The 18,815-nt window shown below is 41.5% G+C and overlaps 1 long non-coding RNA gene across 1 annotated transcript in view; it reads right to left on the bottom strand.

The window, feature by feature from the left end:
• Positions 1–1,323: 1,323 nt before the first annotated feature.
• The window catches only part of LOC124723184, a 131,796-nt gene continuing 114,304 nt past the window's right edge, over positions 1,324–18,815 (bottom strand). Inside the window, exon 5 of the long non-coding RNA XR_007006531.1 lies at positions 1,324–1,359. This is a non-coding gene — a long non-coding RNA (uncharacterized LOC124723184). The remainder of the gene's footprint in view (positions 1,360–18,815) is intronic.

Here is an 18,815-nt window from a genome sequence, read left to right as displayed (position 1 = left end):
AATAGTTCGGGTCTGTTTGTCACCAGAAGGTCAAATATGTTATCGCCACGAGTCGGTTCTCTGTTTAACTGCTCAAGGTAGTTTTCAGATAAAGCACTTAACAAAATTTCACTGGATTCTTTGTCCCTGCCACCCGTTATGAACGTTTGAGTCTCCCAGTCTATATCCGGCAAATTAAAATCTCCACCCAGAACTGTAACATGGTGGGGAAATCTACTCGAAATATTTTCCAAATTTTCCTTCAGGTGCTCTGCCACAACAGCTGCTGAGCCAGGGGGCTTATAGAGACATCCAATTACCATGTTTGAGCGTGCTTTAATCGTGACCTTCACCCAAATTATTTCACACTTCGGATCTCATCATTTTATGTCAGTGTCAGCTGACTAGCAGCACCTAGGTGATAACATGATGTTGAACAAGATTTGTGTGTCCCTAACACTTAACGAAAAGATTAAGGTAATCGAGGTGAATGAGAAAGGCAGGCTCTTTGAGCGCCAAATAATGTTGCATTTCAAATGCGGTTTGACATCAATTTAAGAAAGGAAAATAAGATATTGGATGAACGGATGAAAGGGAACGAGCAAATGAAAATAAAGGCGAAGAAGACGTGAAAAGAAGAAATCAACGAGATAGTGTGGGAATGGTTAGTAAGAGCGCGGGAAAAACCGTACCTTTGTTTCTAACCATGTTGCAGAGTGAGGCCCTGAAAGTCGCTAAAGAGCTAGGAAATACGAATTTTACGGCATTCTTACGACGGCTCGACAGTGTCAAAGGTAGGCACAACATCGTGTGGAATCTCCACAATGCTCTAATATAATAACTTTGTTTTGCTATGTTATTTGTACTTTGAAACCGTGTTTCTATTTATACTATACGTCCTTTGCACTGATCAGTCTCTAGACACCATCTTTGTTTACAAAGTGTTAGTTTATACGTGATGTACTTCGACAGAGAAAGGAGCCGCTGAACGCTGGAGGTATTCTGTTTTAGTTGTTTTGCTTCCAAACTTATATCCACGTTCAATTTATAGTCAAAGGCCTCCACACAGCCATTTTCTGAAATTGTGTTTTAATTTTTACTAGTCAGTGCAACAGTCGAAACAAAAGACAGACATGCCATATTAATACAAATAAATGCACCTGATAATCAACGTTTAAACATTTGAAACGCATTGTGGAAATAAAGAGTAAATGGATCAGTAAACTTCTTGTTGCATTCGATATCAATTCCAGTCACACTGTAGCCTAAGCTAAATGTTTGCATTAACAGAAGTATGATTTTATGCGACTATAAAAGAAAATTTAAGTTATGTTTGCCACTTACAACGTCCTGGTACAGGCTCTCCCTGATGTGAGTAACCTGTAAAGAAAAATAAACCCAGTGACAGTCTTTATCTGTTAGTTTTATTATTACTGCTACATAAAGTAGTGCAGAAGTACGAATAATGATAAGAAACTACACATATGAAAAAAAACATCATGGATTTCGCTGGGAATCACTTGAACGATCATTGTTCAGTCTGTATCGCAGTTCATTAAATCACTTTAGACACTATCTAACGAAAAATATCAAGACAAATATTGGTGGATATTAAAATGGGGAACACCACATCGCTTTTACGACAGCTTGAACTCACTGGGGGTCACTCTTATTTAGGTGTCTGAATGCCTGTGGGGGAACAGCACCCCCATTCTTCCTCAAGAACTGAGATCAGAGCAAGTAACTTTGTGAAGTTGGACACTTGTGTCTGGAACGGAGTGGACATTCTGACTCATTCCAAAGGTGTTCAGTTAGGTTCAGGTAGGAACCCTGAGAAGACCAGTCCATTTCCAAAAATGTTATTGTCAACATGCCATTGCATCACAGATACTGCATACGAGGGGATGCGTTGTTATACTGATACATTCATTGTCTCCAAACTGTATCCATATGTACAGAAAGTTTTACATGCCGCTAATATATATAGCATATACAATGTTTATGGCAGGAGTAGTATTTGGACGTACCATTTTACACTCAAAACAAGGGCCACGAAACAGTTCCCCATCAAATAGCAATAAGGCCACGATGTACCATCAGCTGCACCTCTAAAAATAAAAATTAGCTACAAAAAAACAACACTAACCGTAAGAAAATGACAGGTTTTAGTTATGAATCGTATACATTTTTCTGCTTTTAATTACAATAATTATTTTGGTTATTTCAGGTAAAATTCTAACTGACGGAGAAGGAAGAGAGATAAAGTACATAAGCAAATGAGTAAGGTCACCCGATTGAACACAAGTAGATTTCTTTTTGTTGAGATGTTCAAAGAACTGTGTTTATGTCACTCACAACCCCACATTAGTTCATACAGGACATCAAGAAATATTGTTGCTCCGTGAAACTAAAAACTTTACATCTCTTCTGCAAGTTGCTTAGAAGGTGCTACGAGTTGTGCATGCAGGAAATAGGCACTCGTCCGAACACATTATTTATATAGCTATTCCGCCAATAGAACAGCTATTTGAACAAGCCAATTATGTGCAGAATGTTGGATTCATATCTAAAATTTTGGACATTTCTAACTCCATAACTAAAATGGATGGAAATTTGATTTAAATGCACTTTTACACAGTTGGATTTAATCTATCAGCTACATGATACAAAAATTACGTTCTATTTAAGGAAATATATATTCATTTCTTTAGTTCTCTGGGAATTAACTAAAAAAACTTTCTTCATAGCTCCGCAGTAAGAGCAACTTTCCTTCATTTCATTTATTTGTAAGGTACAGAGAAAAACATCTCATCTGAAACATCCTACATACACAGAATCACGAAATAAATTGGTATAGGTATGCGTATTCAAATGCAGAGATATGTAAACAGGCAAAATAGATGGTGGAGGCTCCTTAATGGTGTGGGGCATGTGCAGTTCGAGTGACTGGGACCCCTGATACGCCTAGATACGACTCTGGCAGGCGACACGTACGTAAACATCCTGTCTGATCACCTGCATCCATTCATGTCCATCGAGCATTCCGACGGACTTGGGCAATTCCAGCAGGACAATGTGACACCCCTGACGTCCAGAATTGCTACATATTGGCTCGAGGAACACTCTTCTCAGCTTAAACATTTCCGCTGGCCACCAAACTTCTCTGACATGAACATTATTGAGCATATCTAGGATGCCTTATAACGTGCTGTTCAGAAGAGATCTCCAGCCCCTTATACTCTTACGGATTTATGGGCAACCCTGCAGGATTCATGGTGTCAGTTCCCTCCAGCATTAGTTCAGACATTAGTCGGGTCCATGCCACGTCTTGTTGAGTCACTTCTGCGTGCTCGTGGGGGTCCTACACGATATTAGGCAGATATATCAGTTTCTTTGGGTCTTCAGTGTATTATATTTGTGCTCTTCAGTGTAATTCGTTGTTTCTTATGGCAGACTGTGATTACGATACTACGCTCAAGGCGCTAATGGTTTAACACGAGTCAGTTCTAGCTATCCCGTCGGAACAATGCCAGCACGATCGCTGAGCTAAGTAAGGTGTTTTTGTACCACACTGTAAAAAAAGAAGTATTAATAAAGTAAACAAGAGGGTAATAAACCCTTGAGCTGATATTCTGAGACAACATAATCCTAATTATTTAATCTCTGTATATCACCAGATCTCTGTGTATCACCAGATCAGTGAATATACCAACCTCCCACGCCTTCAAATGAAGTGTTGATATAGCGTTTTAGTCATCACAAGAATGAACATTCAGTGTTTGACATAAGCATCACGTCAACACTTATGTCATTAAAGGTAGTCTACTGGGGAAGAAATCGGGTGCATCATAGAAGAAGAACCAATCGCAGAATACGTTATATGTTAAAAATTCTACAGAATACACGAATCTGGATGCAGTGCATGCGTATTTAGTGCCTTAACCACTGTGCCGCTCCGCTCATCACGTGAAAGTAGTGAATAAACGATGGCCCACTGTTTAGAACTCAAGGAAGTAGAGGGGCAAACAATATGTACTGAATTCCTTTCGATCTAGTTCCTTTTCTTATTAGGCGCTCAACGAAGTCTGTATTTATCAGAAATTGGTGCTGAGGTCGGATTTTAGCACCTGCTGTTGGTGGAATATCGACGCAATAATTGGCAATCGAGTTGCTATTCTGAGTGTTGACCACTGGGACGGACGGACAGACCGGCGTTCTTGCGAGTGCATAAATAGTGAGCAGTACGAAGAGTGTGTTCGTAGTACCGGTAATGAAAACCTTATCAAAAATGAAGAAGTGCCCTTAACAGACGAAAGCTGTTAATTTCAAAGTTAACGACTGGTATCACGATTAGGGGTCAGTTTGGATTTGTTGGTGCAAGTTAAGAGGACATCATAACAAGTGGATGGATGTGTTCTTATTGGATAAACCTTAAATATTAGCAGACGGTAAACCTTACGAAACATCATGCACGCTCTAAACAACAGCATACGTGTACCTGTTACAGCCGTCAGAGTTTGCATACACACGGTAAGATGGCAAATCGTAAGATACTGACCGGGAGATGGTTCAAATGGCTCTGAGCACTATGGGACTTAACTTCTGAGGTCATCAGTCCCCTAGAACTTAGAACTACTTAAACCTAACTAACCTAAGGACATCACACACATCCATGCCCGAGGCAGGATTCGAACCTGCGACCGTAGAGGTCTAGCGGTTCCAGACTGACGCGCCTAGAACCGCACGGCCACACCGGCCGGCTAACCGGGAGAAATCGGATGGTAATCTTGTAATGTGACGACAGGGACTCCTATTCGCCAACACCGATTTCGTTGAAACTTATGTTTTATGCAGAGCACGGCCATAAACGGAAGTGGCAGAAGTGAGAAGTAAAGGCGGTCAAGCGTCTACAAAACGAAATGAAGCATTTTTGGTGCAGGTCAGGCGAGGTCTGAACCATTTACGTAGCATACTTTCCAAGCAGTAGATGGCACAGCGCAGATAGTACGGAACGGTAATACAGGGGTCCTGGGATCGGATCCTGCTGTGGAAACTTTTTTCTGTTCAACTTTTACTTTACTTTCACTAAAAATAAACTGAAATAATGCATATATACTGTATTTGTTAACATATCTGTAAGAAGCATGAAAAGAAAATACAAAATAAGATTTGGGTTTGCAAATAATTTCCAGGAGAGAATTGTACTATAACCGTCAGACAAGGACTCTGCAAATAATTTTCGAAGAAGGGATTGTATTCCTAAACAATGTGTACAGCACTTTCGTTAGTTTAATCCTGATAATGGAGCAGCCCTGGGCAGCTGCAAGTGAACAGTAAGTTCCCCTGTGTTTAGAGGGCATATCACTCCGCCACGTGTAAAATCATGAACTGTAAAGTAACACAATAATCTAATTTTATGCATGGGGTTCTCGTGTAAGCGTTAAATCCTATCCTGGAATTTGTTTGCCATTCAGAATGTTCCTTTGTCTTTCTTCGTCATGCGTCTTACGAAAATATTAGTAAATACAATATAATGTACTTATTTCTACTTGTTTCCAGTACAAGTAAAATAATAACTGAAAGTAAACAATAGTTCCCACATAGGTACTCAAGCCAAAGGTCCCTCCCATCACAATTCTTAACTCTTTCCGCTACGGCAAATGCTGCATGCTAACAACACTATAAATGGCTCATGACTCGCCCGTCCCGCGCCAGAAATGCTCCTTTTCTCCAAACGCCTGCCATCTGGAGCTTCCACATTTGCCACTTCATTCCTGGCCAAGCACTGCATACATCTAGACGAAATCGACTGGACCAGCAGGTGCGGTGACCTTGACAGATACAGCGTGACAGTCATTTTACCATGTGTTAGCCGTACTGCCATAGACAGTAGCTGTAAGGATAACGGTTTACCAAGTATCTAATGTCATTTGTCGAGAGAGTAATCCAAGATCGAAAACCGAAGATGTAGCAAAACCTAAGACGAAACCAACTGTGTGTAATGAGAACAATACGAGAGTGCAGAGAATATACAATTGAAGGAAAAACTGTGGTATGGCTAGCTCTATAGCGTGGATGCTTTAACTAATTTCCCAGCAAGGTTGACATGGCCCTGCGAAGCCAGTGCTGCAAAGGCGATTCTAGTGCTCGCAGACGTAGCACTACCGTCTAGCAGCCGTCATCTACCTTAGTGACCTCCGGTGGGCTTTCCTAACTGGTGGGCTGGCGCTTCAGATTCATCCCTTTTGAAATGGCACATATGGCCAGAAGCGTCCCAGACGATGACTTGGAAGCTGAACTGGCGGCACAGTTGCTGTCACGTCACTGAAGCCCGCTAGCTAGTGTGAGGAAGCTACAGAATCACATGCTGGAACGCGGCGACGAGGACAACATTGGCCACCTTCACGCCCTTGCCCACACGAACCGCTGCTGCTGTTTTGGAATACAAGTTATAGCCAGTGGTCGTGTGACAAGTAAGGATGGGCTTTCCAGAACTGGAGGGATCACGGATACTGGTGGAGTCTGTGGGCGCGGACGGAATTTGTTGATATGACAACGCATACCTTTCCATGTGTCAACTGACTTCAGATGCCGCACACGGGTGGTAGCCACCACAACCATCGTTCAAGCGTCGTTCGCTAAGTAGTAGCATTCCCACACTACTTTGACTGGTGTGGATTTCACCTGTCATGCTAGTTCCAGGGTTCCCAAGGCTGATAGGCATAGGAAATGTAACAACAGATATAAATAAAATGTTTCTGAAGCCAAAAAAGCAAGCCATAAGTTTAAGTATACTCAATCAACAATATAACGTAAGAATCTGCTTAGTTTTTCAATGAACTCTTCAACAGAACAGAAGGAGTGAGCCATGAGGAAATTCGACATTTTCGATTTGAAAGCGCGTGGATTACTGCTAAGATATTTTAATTCTTGTGGTAGCTTATTGAAAATGGGTGCAGCAGTATACTGCAGACCTTTCTGCACAAGAGTTAAGGAAGTCCGCTCCAAATGCAGGTTGGATTTCTGCCGAGTTTTAACTGAGTGAAAGTTGCTTATTCTTGGGAATAAGCTGATACTGTTAACAAGAAACGACAGTAAAGAATATATATATATATATATATATTGAGAGGCCAATGTCAAAATACTCAGACCAGTGAACAGGGGCCGACAAGAGGTACGCGAACTTACACCACTTATTGCCCGAACGGCTCGTTCCTGAGCCAAAAATATCCTTTTAGAATGGGAAGAGTTACCCCAAGATATAATGGCATACGACATAAGCGAATGAAAATAAGCGAAGTAGACTAATCTGTGTGTCGAACGATCACATACTTCAGATACTGTTCCAATAGTAAAAATGTCAACATTAAGTCTTTGAACAAGATCTTGAACGTGGGCTTTCCACGACAGTTTACTATATATCTAAACAACTAGAAATTTGAACCGTGCAGTTTCTCTAACCATACGCCCATTCTGTGAAACTAAAACGCCGTTTTTTTGTTTCTTTTTTAATTGCGTGTTAGAAACTTTAAAAACTGAGTCTTTATGTGATTTAGCGTTAGTTTATTTTGCACAGGCCATTAACTTATGTCATGAACTGCACTCTTTGAAACCGAGCCAATGTAGCACACAACCTTTACCACAAGCTACTGTCATCAGCGAACAGAAATATTTTAGAGTTACCCATGATACTAGAGGGCATATCACTTATATAAACAAGGAACAGGAGCGGTCCCAACACTGATCCCTGGGGCACCCCCCAATTTGACCGTACCCCACTTAGACCCTACATCACAGCCATTCTCTACACTGTGAATAATAACCTTCCGCTGTCTGTTGTTAAAGTAAGAGGTGAACCAATTGTGAGCTACTCCCCGTATTCCATAATGGTCCAACTTCTGGAGCAATATTTTGTGATCAACACAATCAAACCCCTAGTTAAATTAAAAAATACGCCTAGCGTTCGAAACCTTTTGTTTAACCAATCCAGTACTTCACAGATAAAAGAGAATGTAGCATTTTCAGTTGTTAAACTGACTTCTAAAGCCGAACTGTACATCTGATAGCAAATTATGTAATATAAAATGATCAATTATCCTCACATACACAGCCTTTTGAATAAATTTAACAGACACTGATGGCACAAAAATAGATCTAAAATTTTCTACATTATCCCTTTCTCCTTTTTTATAAAGCGCCTTTACTACTGAATACATAAATCGTTCAGGAAACTTACCATTCCCACAGAAAAAATTACAAGTATGGCTAAGTACAGGTCTAACATGTGAAGCACAGTACTTTAATATTCTGCTAGGCACTCCAGCATATCCATGAGAGTCCTTAGTCTTCAGTGATTCAGTTATTGACTCAATCTCATCCTTGCCTGTATCACAGAGGAGTATTTCAGACATGAATCGCGGAAATGTATTTGTCAAGAGAATTATATAATTCCCCGTAGAAACTAACTTTTTATTTAATTCACCAGCAGTGCTTAGAAAAATTGTTAAATACTGTACATATATCTGATTTATCAGTAACAGAAACATTTTTACTACGAACTGACTTTATATTGCGCTGCAGACCAGACCAGACACGTTTAAAAAACTCTCTATTGCTGTTTCATTAACTTTCCCACATAGTTCGTAATTACATGTGATATTTGTTTGAGTACGAAAACCTTTTAGTGTTAAAATATGTGTATCATGGTCTCAAAATCCATTCACCCTTCCACTAACAGAATGCCCATCTAGTAATGAAGAATGAATAAAAATACTGTCTGTAGTTGTGCTACTGTTCCCCTCCACCGTAGTTGGAAAGAAAACAGTCTGCATCAGATTATATGAATTTAGGGGATCTACCGACATCCTTTCTCTTGCACAATCACATACAAAATTAATATTGAAGTCACCACATACAATCAATTTCTGATACTTCGTATCAAGTGAATCAAGAATCGTCATTAGCTTGAGCAGAAATGCTCTGAAGTCAGAGTTAGGGGACCTATAAACAACAACATTTAGAAGTTTAGTCTTACTAAATTCAACTGCCCTGTGAAATATTCAGATATCTGTTCAGTGCAGTGTAATGACACGTCTATGGATTCAAATGGAATAGCGTTTTTTACGTACACTGCCACTCCTCCACTCCGCAATGACCCCCTTGCAACACAGCCGTCTAATCTGTATCCTGGTAAATGAAGCCTCTGAACTTTCAAATTATTTAAATGGTGCTCCGATATACCAATAATTTCAGAGTCAGCATCTATAAGCAGTTCACTAGCTTTGTCTCTAATACCTCTCATATTTTGATGAAATACGCTAATTCCTTCTCTACTTCGAAACATGACGTTCACTGAAAGTGATTCCTTAGTTAGAGGGACTTCCTTTAAGCAGATATACCTATCAGCTGCCTTCAATCTAAAACAGGTGCAGCTCTAACACTAACTACTACAGGAATGTTTCGATGAGTGATACCACCACCACCACCCACTACACTGTCACCTATAAGCTTTGCCAGCCATCCCATTCCCATACTTATTGAGATTCAGGCCATGCCTAGTGAAACTTGATCTATTGGTGGACTCAGTTGACACCACTGCAATGTGACCCATGCCCACTGCCATGAGTTCCCTCTCCAGCCCCATGTTAACAGGCCTAACAGTAGCACTAAGATGAGGTCGATCATGGAGCTGGAACAGTTGCACGAAAAGCACATTAGTGCAATCAGTTTGAGTAACTACACTATGTTATCAAAAGTATCCGGACACCTGGCTGAAAAGTTCGTGGCGTCCTCCATCGGCAATGCTGGAATTCATTACGGTGCTGGCCCACCCTTAGCCTTGATGACCGATTCCACTCTCGCAGGCACACGTTCATTCAGGTGCTGGAAGGTTTCTTGGGGAATGGCAGCACATTCTTCACGGAGTGCTGCACTGAGTAGAGGTATCGATGTTGGTCGCTGAGGCCTGGCACGAAGTCGGCGTTCCAAAACATCCCAAAGGTGTTCTATAGGATTCAGTTCAGGACTCTGTGCAGGACAGTCCATTACAGGGATGTTACCGTCGTGTAACCACTCCGCCACGGGGCCGCGCATTATGAATAGGTGCCCGATCGTGTTGAAAGATGCAATCGCCATCCACGAATTGCTCAACAGTGGGAAGCAAGAAGGTGCTTAAAACATCAATGTAGGTCTATGCTGTGATTGTGCCACACAAAACAACAAGGTGTGCAAGCCCCCTCCATGAAAAACATGACCAGACCATAAGACCTCATTTGTCCAACGTTTACGCTGCTTACACCAAGCGAGGCGTCGTTTGGCATTTACCGGCGTGATGTGTGGCTTATGAGCAGCCGCTCGACCATGAAATGAAAGTTTTCTCACCTCCCGCCTAACTGTCATAGTACTTGCAGTGGATCTTGATGCAGTGTGGAATTCCTGTGTGATGGTCTGGATAGATGTCTGCCTATTACACATTACAATCCTCTTCAACTGTCAACTGTCTGTCAGTCAACAGATGACGTCGGCCTGTACGCTTTTGTGCTGTACTTGTCCCTTCACGTTTCCACATCACTATCACGTCGGAAACAGTGGACCTAGGCATGTTCAGGAGTGAGGAAATCCTGCGTACAGACGTATGACACTAGTGACACCCAATCACCTGACCCCATTCGAAGTACGCGAGTTCCGCGGAGCGCCCCATTCTGCTCTCCCACGATGTGTAATGACTACTGAGGTCGTTGGTATGAAATACCTGGCAGTAGGCGGCAGCACAGTGCACCTAATATGAAAAACGTATGTTTTTGGAGCTGTCCGGATACTTTTTATCACATAGTGTATCTTTACCAGGTCACCACCTACATCGAATTCCCCGTCTCTATGAAGACTATTGCCTGCTCCAACCACTATCATGATGCGACACACCAGAATCCGATGCTATATTTCAAGGATCTGGTGCAACGAAACCATGTCGATGTGCCATACGGCCCTCCCGCATTGATCATAATTTGTTCCACCAAGTTGCCTCACACAGTGCTAGAAGAAATCATGATTCCTCGCTGGAATATGAGAGATATTCGAGGACATCAGTCTCTGCTCCAGAAATCAGGCTACGATCGAAACGTGGTACTATGCCCACCATTATCACCAGAGAGAAATCAGTCTGGCATTTCTCGTCAATTACATGAGACACAAAGGAGTCATCAGCCACATTACTTCACACGTAGCAATGGGCGAAGAAGTGGAAATGAATGGTCACGCTCAGGTCAGCCACATAACAGGTATGATGGGCAAAGAAACTAGGACCGACCTGGTTAGGCCCGAATGGATGAAGTTGGAGAGAGAGGACCGGGCATTCGAGACACTGAACCCCGGCACCATGTCACTATTAAGGGAAAGCCACATAATGAAAGAACTTTACTAGAAATATTAGGGGAGGGAGACGCAAATATTTGTTAAGTATATAGACGTCGGAGACGTAATGGAAGTTAGTGACAGTAAGCTATCCGAAGTTCAGCGTACAAAAAGAAAAAAAAACCTTTTCATGGGCTTACAGACGCTGATTCTCATACTTCTGTACTGAGGGAGAAGCTATTTGAAAATTGTGGGAGGTATAGGCCTGTGTTGCCCTTGCAAATCACGAGAATCAGAGAAGCAGTGAATGCCAAAATTGTGACAGTAAGGAAAGAAACTGAAATCTCTTTTAGGTGCTAGTCATCAGAGCTTAGAACTAACTATTTAACTGTACCCCTTTTGACTGTTGGCTTAATCCTGGGCCTGGATTGTCTTAGACGTTCGCCACTCCGCACTCATAAATCTAAACGAAAAATTCGTAGACTTGCATATAAATGGCACTACTAAAAGATTAGTCTGACAACTGCTCTGGAATATAAACAAGAGATACGGGTTATTCAGGTTTAATATTTGCCAACAGAACACAAGTAGAAAATCTTGTGATGAGTGGAACTGAAGAAGAGATTAAGGCATATTGTCGACATTGAGCACAGGGAAAATTTGAGACATATTCTGTACTCACAGCGGTTACTCTTCTCCTAGAGCCTGGGGACTGTTTCCTATTTCTTGTATAGATTTAAGGTGAAGGAAAACCTCAGGTTTGCCGCCCCAAAATATGCCATTTCCAAGTCTTATTGGAAAAGCGCAGAACCCGAACTTCAGGCTATGCTTGATCAAGGTGAAAAGAGCCGGCTGCATCGCCCTATAATAGCCACATTCACTGTGTGCAGGAGGAGGCTGGATCGATACGTTTAGTCTAATATTCATTACAGATTAACAATGTAATCGAGACAGAGATAGATTGACCTGAGACCACTGGGGAGCTCCTCTAGCGCTTTCAGCGTGTGGAAGTGCGTACTTCAGTAGATCTCAGAGCCAACTACAGTCAGACTCAAATTCATCCACAGTGCCGAAGGTACACAGCGTTTCTCTGTTTTGCTGGTTGTACTGAGTTCCAGAAACTGCCGTCCGGCCTAGACGTGTCGTCTGCAGCCTGTGTACGAGGTCTAGGCAATGACATTCCAGAAGACCTTCAATTGGGGATAACTGTTTATGTGGATGACGTGCTTATTAGTGAAATGTCACTGGACTTTGCACCAAATGCTGGAGTTTTCTGAAACTATGGGATCACTATAGACCTTTCAAAACCCGATTTGGATTGTTCTGAGGTGAAATTTTTGGGACATGTTATCATTCCTGCAGGGATAGGGTAGGACCATGATAAGTTTCATTCATTGAGAGATTATCCAACCCCAAGATCAAAATGACAAGCCCAGGCACATCTCAGTTTAATAAATTTTTATAAAAGATTCATAGCAGGTGACATAAAGATGCCGGAGTTGTGCTACCTCACATGCAAGAACACGGTATGAGAATGGAAAGGCTCACCAATAGTTTGAATTACTAAAAGAGGGCTGTCTTGGAGGCACCCATTCTAGTCCACCCAGACAAGGATTACTGCCTTACCACTGTCAGCTCACAGGTTGGTCTTGGTGTACATCTGTTCCAAAGAGAGTTGCAAAATGATTGGGTTGTGTGAAAGACAATCAAATTTGCAAGTAGAATGTTGGACAAAGCCTAAAGGAAAGGCTCTAGCGAATGTGTTGGCGTTTGCTCGTTTTCGTTGTTTTCTCTTCGGAAGTATATAGTGATCATTGTGCTTTACAATTTCTGGTGTCGGCAAAACAGTCGCATAGTTAACTGAGACACTGCGTCTTACTGTTACAAGTACTCCGGTTCACAGTACACTACATTACACAGAGGGAAAAGAAAACGTCATGGCAGATGCTCCGTCAAGGTCTCCGCCAGGATTCACTCAAGAGAGGAATTTGGAGTCGAGAGATGACTGTTTCGATGTTATGTACTTCAAACCAGCCCCCTTCTAAAACTTGGTTGGGATGACTCTTAGGAATGTGGTTGGGACACAAGAAAAATATCCTGTACTGAAGGAAATAAAGGAGAAGTGTTATGACGGTAACTAGGCAAGTGTTAGGACTTTCTGTAAGGTAGGCAATGGTATCATGTTCCCTAGGAGGGACTTAAGTAGTGATGACTAGGTCCTTCACGTACCAGACGAGTTTGTTAATAAACTTGTCTGGAATGAACACATAAGCTATGTGCACTACAGACATAGGAAGAGTTTTAAAATACAAAATGAATCAGCATTCTTTTGCAACATTGAGAAGAGAGGTCAAAGGGTCTTGGCATCAGCTAAGACATGCTAATTCACAAAACCTTGTCACAGAGCCAGCGGCCGGCCGGAGTGGCCGAGCGGTTCTAGGCGCTACAGTCTGGAATCGCGCGACCGCTACGATCGCAGGTTCGAATCCTGCCTCGGGCATGGGTGTGTGTGATGTCCTTAGGTTAGTTATGTTTAAGTAGTTCTAAGTTCTAGGGGACTGATGACCTTAGAAGTTAAGTCCCATAGTGCTCAGAGCCATTGAACAGAGCCAGCACCCAGCATTATACTAGAAATAGTAAATAAACTTCCAGAAATTTTTCCGAAGATGAACCTGAAAAGGTTCGAAAACCGGATCATGGACTAATAAATAACTATTCATAAAAGTGACGTGTTGCTGTTTTATACATTTATTTTCAACAACATCGCATCGGGCCGAATTATTTCGTATTGTAACTAACGAGCTGAGAGTACTGATCGTAGTAGACCCTTTTAGGCCAGTAGCATGTACGCCACGTGGAATTTGGTATGTGTTAGTCAGTGTAGAACTCACTTCTAAATATGTGACGTTTACTCCTTTGAGATTTGCGATGGCACAATCAGTCGCACAGGCGTTTTCGAACAAATTTATGGTGGAGATACGCTACGTGGAAAATGTTATTTTGGACAATGGGCCGCATTGGCAGGCAAAGAATAACTGTCCCTTTATTTACATCCCGATACCACCGGAATTTGAGCCCAGTTGAGAGAACCATAAATGAACTGGTGAAATTATGCCGCATATACAGTCACAAACAACAATTGAAGTAGAAACTTTATCTTCTGGACACACATACCATTATGAGTAAACTTCCTCATGGAGGTACAGGGACGGCTGTAGTCTTTTACTCAAAAATATGTCCAGAATAGATAGACTTAAGAAAGGAAGTGGGGTACCCCTATGTTCGCAGGAATAAGCACCAAGGTATCGTAAGACTGGCAGTGGATACGTCATGAACTCAACCAAAGAAAAGGAAGGAAAAACAGACAGGAAAGATAAGGAAGCCTAACTTAACTATTGGACTGAAGGTCGAGGATCCATCAGTTTAGTTGTAGCAAATTTGATAACGTTATGGAATTCGTTTCAGAGTCGAATGGGTTGTTTACCCAAACTGTGTTGATACAATGACCTTGAGGACCAGACACTCTAAAGCAGTACAACATGTTAATAGTTTAAAGAAACTCCTGGAATGAGGTAACGGGTTGTAGTCAGAGACAAGTGGTTACTTTCCTTAGCAGTATCAAAATCTTGTCCGTGTCAGAATATGTTGTATCTGAGGTACTCTGCCAAATTTTTCATATTTTTTATGTTCAGTCAACTAAAATTTTGGTTGTTGATGCGAGTCTTATTCGAACCTTTGACATTCGTCCTTTAGTTGAAATCCTTAACAGGACTAACTCAAGAGTCGTGCCCAAGCCTGAGTGTTTGCAGTTCAAATTGAACGTTACAAAGTTCAGATGGAGGGGTAATGGCTACACGTGAGGTACGCCGTAGGCCGACATTCTAGACGCTAGGAAAGCACTAAGGGCAATTAAGCCGATAGATGGTTGCCAGGACTGATTTCTATCCTGTATTTATGGTGAAACTTGAACTGTCTATTACAGTAAGGAACAAGTACCCTGACGAAAAGGGGAACAGATGCCTGGAAGAACTGATAGTTTGCAGTGCGACATCAAACTATGAATGAACGAATGTGCTGAGAACCTGAAAAAAAAGCAAAGGTTACCATTTATGCATTAACTGGAAACAAATGTCGTGAGCATCGAAATGATGGAAAGACGTATGTCTCGATCCTCACATTAGCGAAGTGACTGGAGATGAATGCGTCTTGCTATGTTGTTAGATTTCAAGTAGTTTGATAGTGATTTTGGTTTTGTTTTAGGTTCGTTACCCAAACGTATTCCCTGAGAAATGAGCTAATTTTACAAGTCTTGTGGAAGAGATAAATACTGTAAGCAAGTCAATTGACCTTGACGTCTGTATCGATGATTGACGCCAACAAACGTTTACAATAGTGATATACCGCAGCCATAGCAGAAGGATGGTATTCACATTGCAACAGTTAGTTGTTTGGGTGTACAGTCTGGAAGAGTTTGTAGATGGACTTCACTCTTTGCACAAATATATGAATTACGTAACCATAATATACTGGGACTAGTAGGTTATGGATAGCATACCATGCCTATGGTATCGAGAGGTGGTACACACTAGTTTTTGCCCATTAATAGCATGACGCAACGGCAGTAGTTGATTTAAACCCCTCCCCCACAACATCTCGACTAAACCCTTGTATTCAGTTGATTATTATCAGAAATAATAAATAGCGTTGACTGATGTATTCTGTTTCTGTCTCGCTAGACTTTTCATTTAGTCAACATGTTTTGTAGTTTGAGATACTGAGATCATATGTTTCTCACTAATATATCTGGTGTCGTAAATGCAGAGGGCAACATGTAAGGTAAAGTATACCTTGCCAATCTAGTAAATTTTAATATGTATTTCACCTCTTATTGTATGATGAGAAGTTACTTTGTTTTGTGAATTTTAGGATCCTAGGTTCTTATTTTTCACTCTCTGAACTATTATAATTTGTGAGAGAGATTTGGGGGCACTGTTGAGAATGTAAGCAGATGGAGGAACAAATACTATTGAGTTTTGTAACCATATTTCATACTGTGTCGGCGCGGCATGAGAGATTTACGACTGACGTCACGTGAGCCGAATCCCAGTCACGGCAGGTGACGGGGTAGCATCTACTGACGTATCGAATGCGAAGTCTGCGAATTCTGTCCGATCTTGCCGAGCAGGTGACGACTTTGTAGTGGGCATCAGCTGTCCCCCCTCCACCGGCGTTCGAAGCATGTGCCCAGGTGAACACACTGCCGAATGCCTGGCTCTCAATTAGCCACCGTACACACCGGCACCCCGGAGCGAATGAGGTAAGCTGCTACATCAGTGCCACCGCATCGTTACCGCCCCCCCCCCCCCTCCCGACCCAACACAACCCACACTCGCCCCCCGGACCTGTTAGGCGAGCAGTCTTCAAAGGAACCAGCTGCCTACACCCTTTGTCGTCTTGCAACAAAAACGAGACCCACCACTCAATGGATGTTGGTTGTAAACAGGCTGGGAGTGGTCTAATGGAGCCATTCCACTTGACTGAAACCGAAGGTGTGACAGCCGTAGCTATAGCTAACGATGTTGCTTGTAATCCACCTGGTCTCAGTTAAGAGAGGAGATGATTATGTAATTTGTATTTCACTGAACCTCTAGCGTTTTAAGAGTCATTACTGCTGCAACACACGGACGTTAGTGGCGACAGCCATTTTTCCATTTCTTTGGCCAGTGGGAAGCATGTTATCGAATTTTACAACTCTTGAACTATATTGTAGTACACACTGAACAATTACTCACTCTGAGCATTGCTAGGTTAAGCATGATGTGATGTGCGATTTGCAACATTAACATTTGATTCAGCTGTCAATGTCAAGCAATGTGGTCCACAAAAAGAGACTCAGCCACAAGCACAATTAGGTTTTTGGGAATAGACTCATTTAGGTTTTTGGGACTAGATTGCAAATTCCAGCGATCCAATTTACTCTCTAATGTATGGAAATGGGTTGTTTCCCACAGCATAGTCTTTGGAAACAAGGTTGCACTCCCAATATTCTTGTACGACCATGGATGGACTTCGGTGTGATGGATGAAATTTGCAATGGCTGTTTTTATGGACAGTTACTGAACTTTCGTGGCAGCAAGATTAGTTGTAGCCACATGGAAGAATGTGAGAGACCGTGTAATCAAGATTCATTTTTGGTCCCTTAATTCTTGATGAACACTTAGATTTTGAACAGTATGTTGTCAAAGGGATGCCATACGAATGACTGCCAGCTCCAGGACTACCAGTCAACCAAAACATGCCATGCTTGGAACAGTGCCATCGTCATGAGAGTAGCCAAACTCAAATGTGGCTAATCTCGTATGGTAGTGTATTGCTACAGTTACGAGGCAATATGTAACAGTTAAGGCCTGTGGTGTATCTGTCATATGAATTCGATTTTTGAGACAAACGAGTTTCTCTTGCTTAGAGTATACATTATTGAAATGCCGATGACGCACTTGTGATTTACAGAGCTTATTTTATGTGTCTATTTACTATTGCTGTTACTGTATGTATTATGATATGCTTTTCAGCAATATTGTCTTTAACGACTTGTTCCGAGTTGTGTTCTCTCTCTCTCTCTCTCTCTCCCCATCCATCCATCCATCCCTCTCTTTATACGTGTGTCTTTCTCTTTATCTGTCTTTTTTTCCTAATAACTTAGAAGTTAGTTTTAATGTAAACATGTGTGAACAGTTTTGTGTCAGTTGTTCTCCCTTGATTAATTTGGGTCTTGGTAATAGGTTTTGTATTATATGACCTGGCATAGAGTTGTATAGCATCACAGTTGTGTTAATATGCATATTTTCATTTTAATCTTATTTTTACAGTATATAAACTCCCAGTTCCTCTTACATAAGTGTGCATGATTTGACGCAGTACAGAATGTTACACATCCTTTGGTGCTGCAAACTTCTATTTTGTTTATGATAACTTGTATGTGCTGATTTAATCACTGTTTTACAACGTTTACACTATGATTTACACACATTTGTTTCGATACATGTTAATAACACCAACGGTGATGTGAATCCTGAATCCTTTTAGTGTGAGTTGTATAGGTGTTACATCAATTTACACTTGCTTCGATCACTTTCTGTCCTACTGTGTACGCTCTTTGTTGGTAATGTGTGTTTCAGCATTGCCTTTATTAATGATTTATCGTGATGGCATTAATGAAAAAAACCCTGTTTTTGGCGTACGCTTTACCTAATGTGCTAGTACTAGTGAAAAAATTTTCTGAAATTTTTTCTAATATTCCCATAGCTGATTGCTTGAAAGTCGTGTCTTTGGCTTCAACAACACTATCGTCTCATCCTTATTAGTCATCAAATTGAGTGGTATTACAAGTTACTTAATGGTCAGTACATTTCCAATTAAAGGAAGTGAGTTTATGGCATTTGGATTCCGGAGCAGCTGTATGATAACGGTAACGAATTTATGCTCAC

This window comes from Schistocerca piceifrons, chromosome X, assembly GCF_021461385.2.
Source record: "Schistocerca piceifrons isolate TAMUIC-IGC-003096 chromosome X, iqSchPice1.1, whole genome shotgun sequence".
NCBI lineage: Eukaryota > Metazoa > Arthropoda > Insecta > Orthoptera > Acrididae > Schistocerca > Schistocerca piceifrons.
This window is presented reverse-complemented; position numbering and strand designations above follow the sequence as displayed.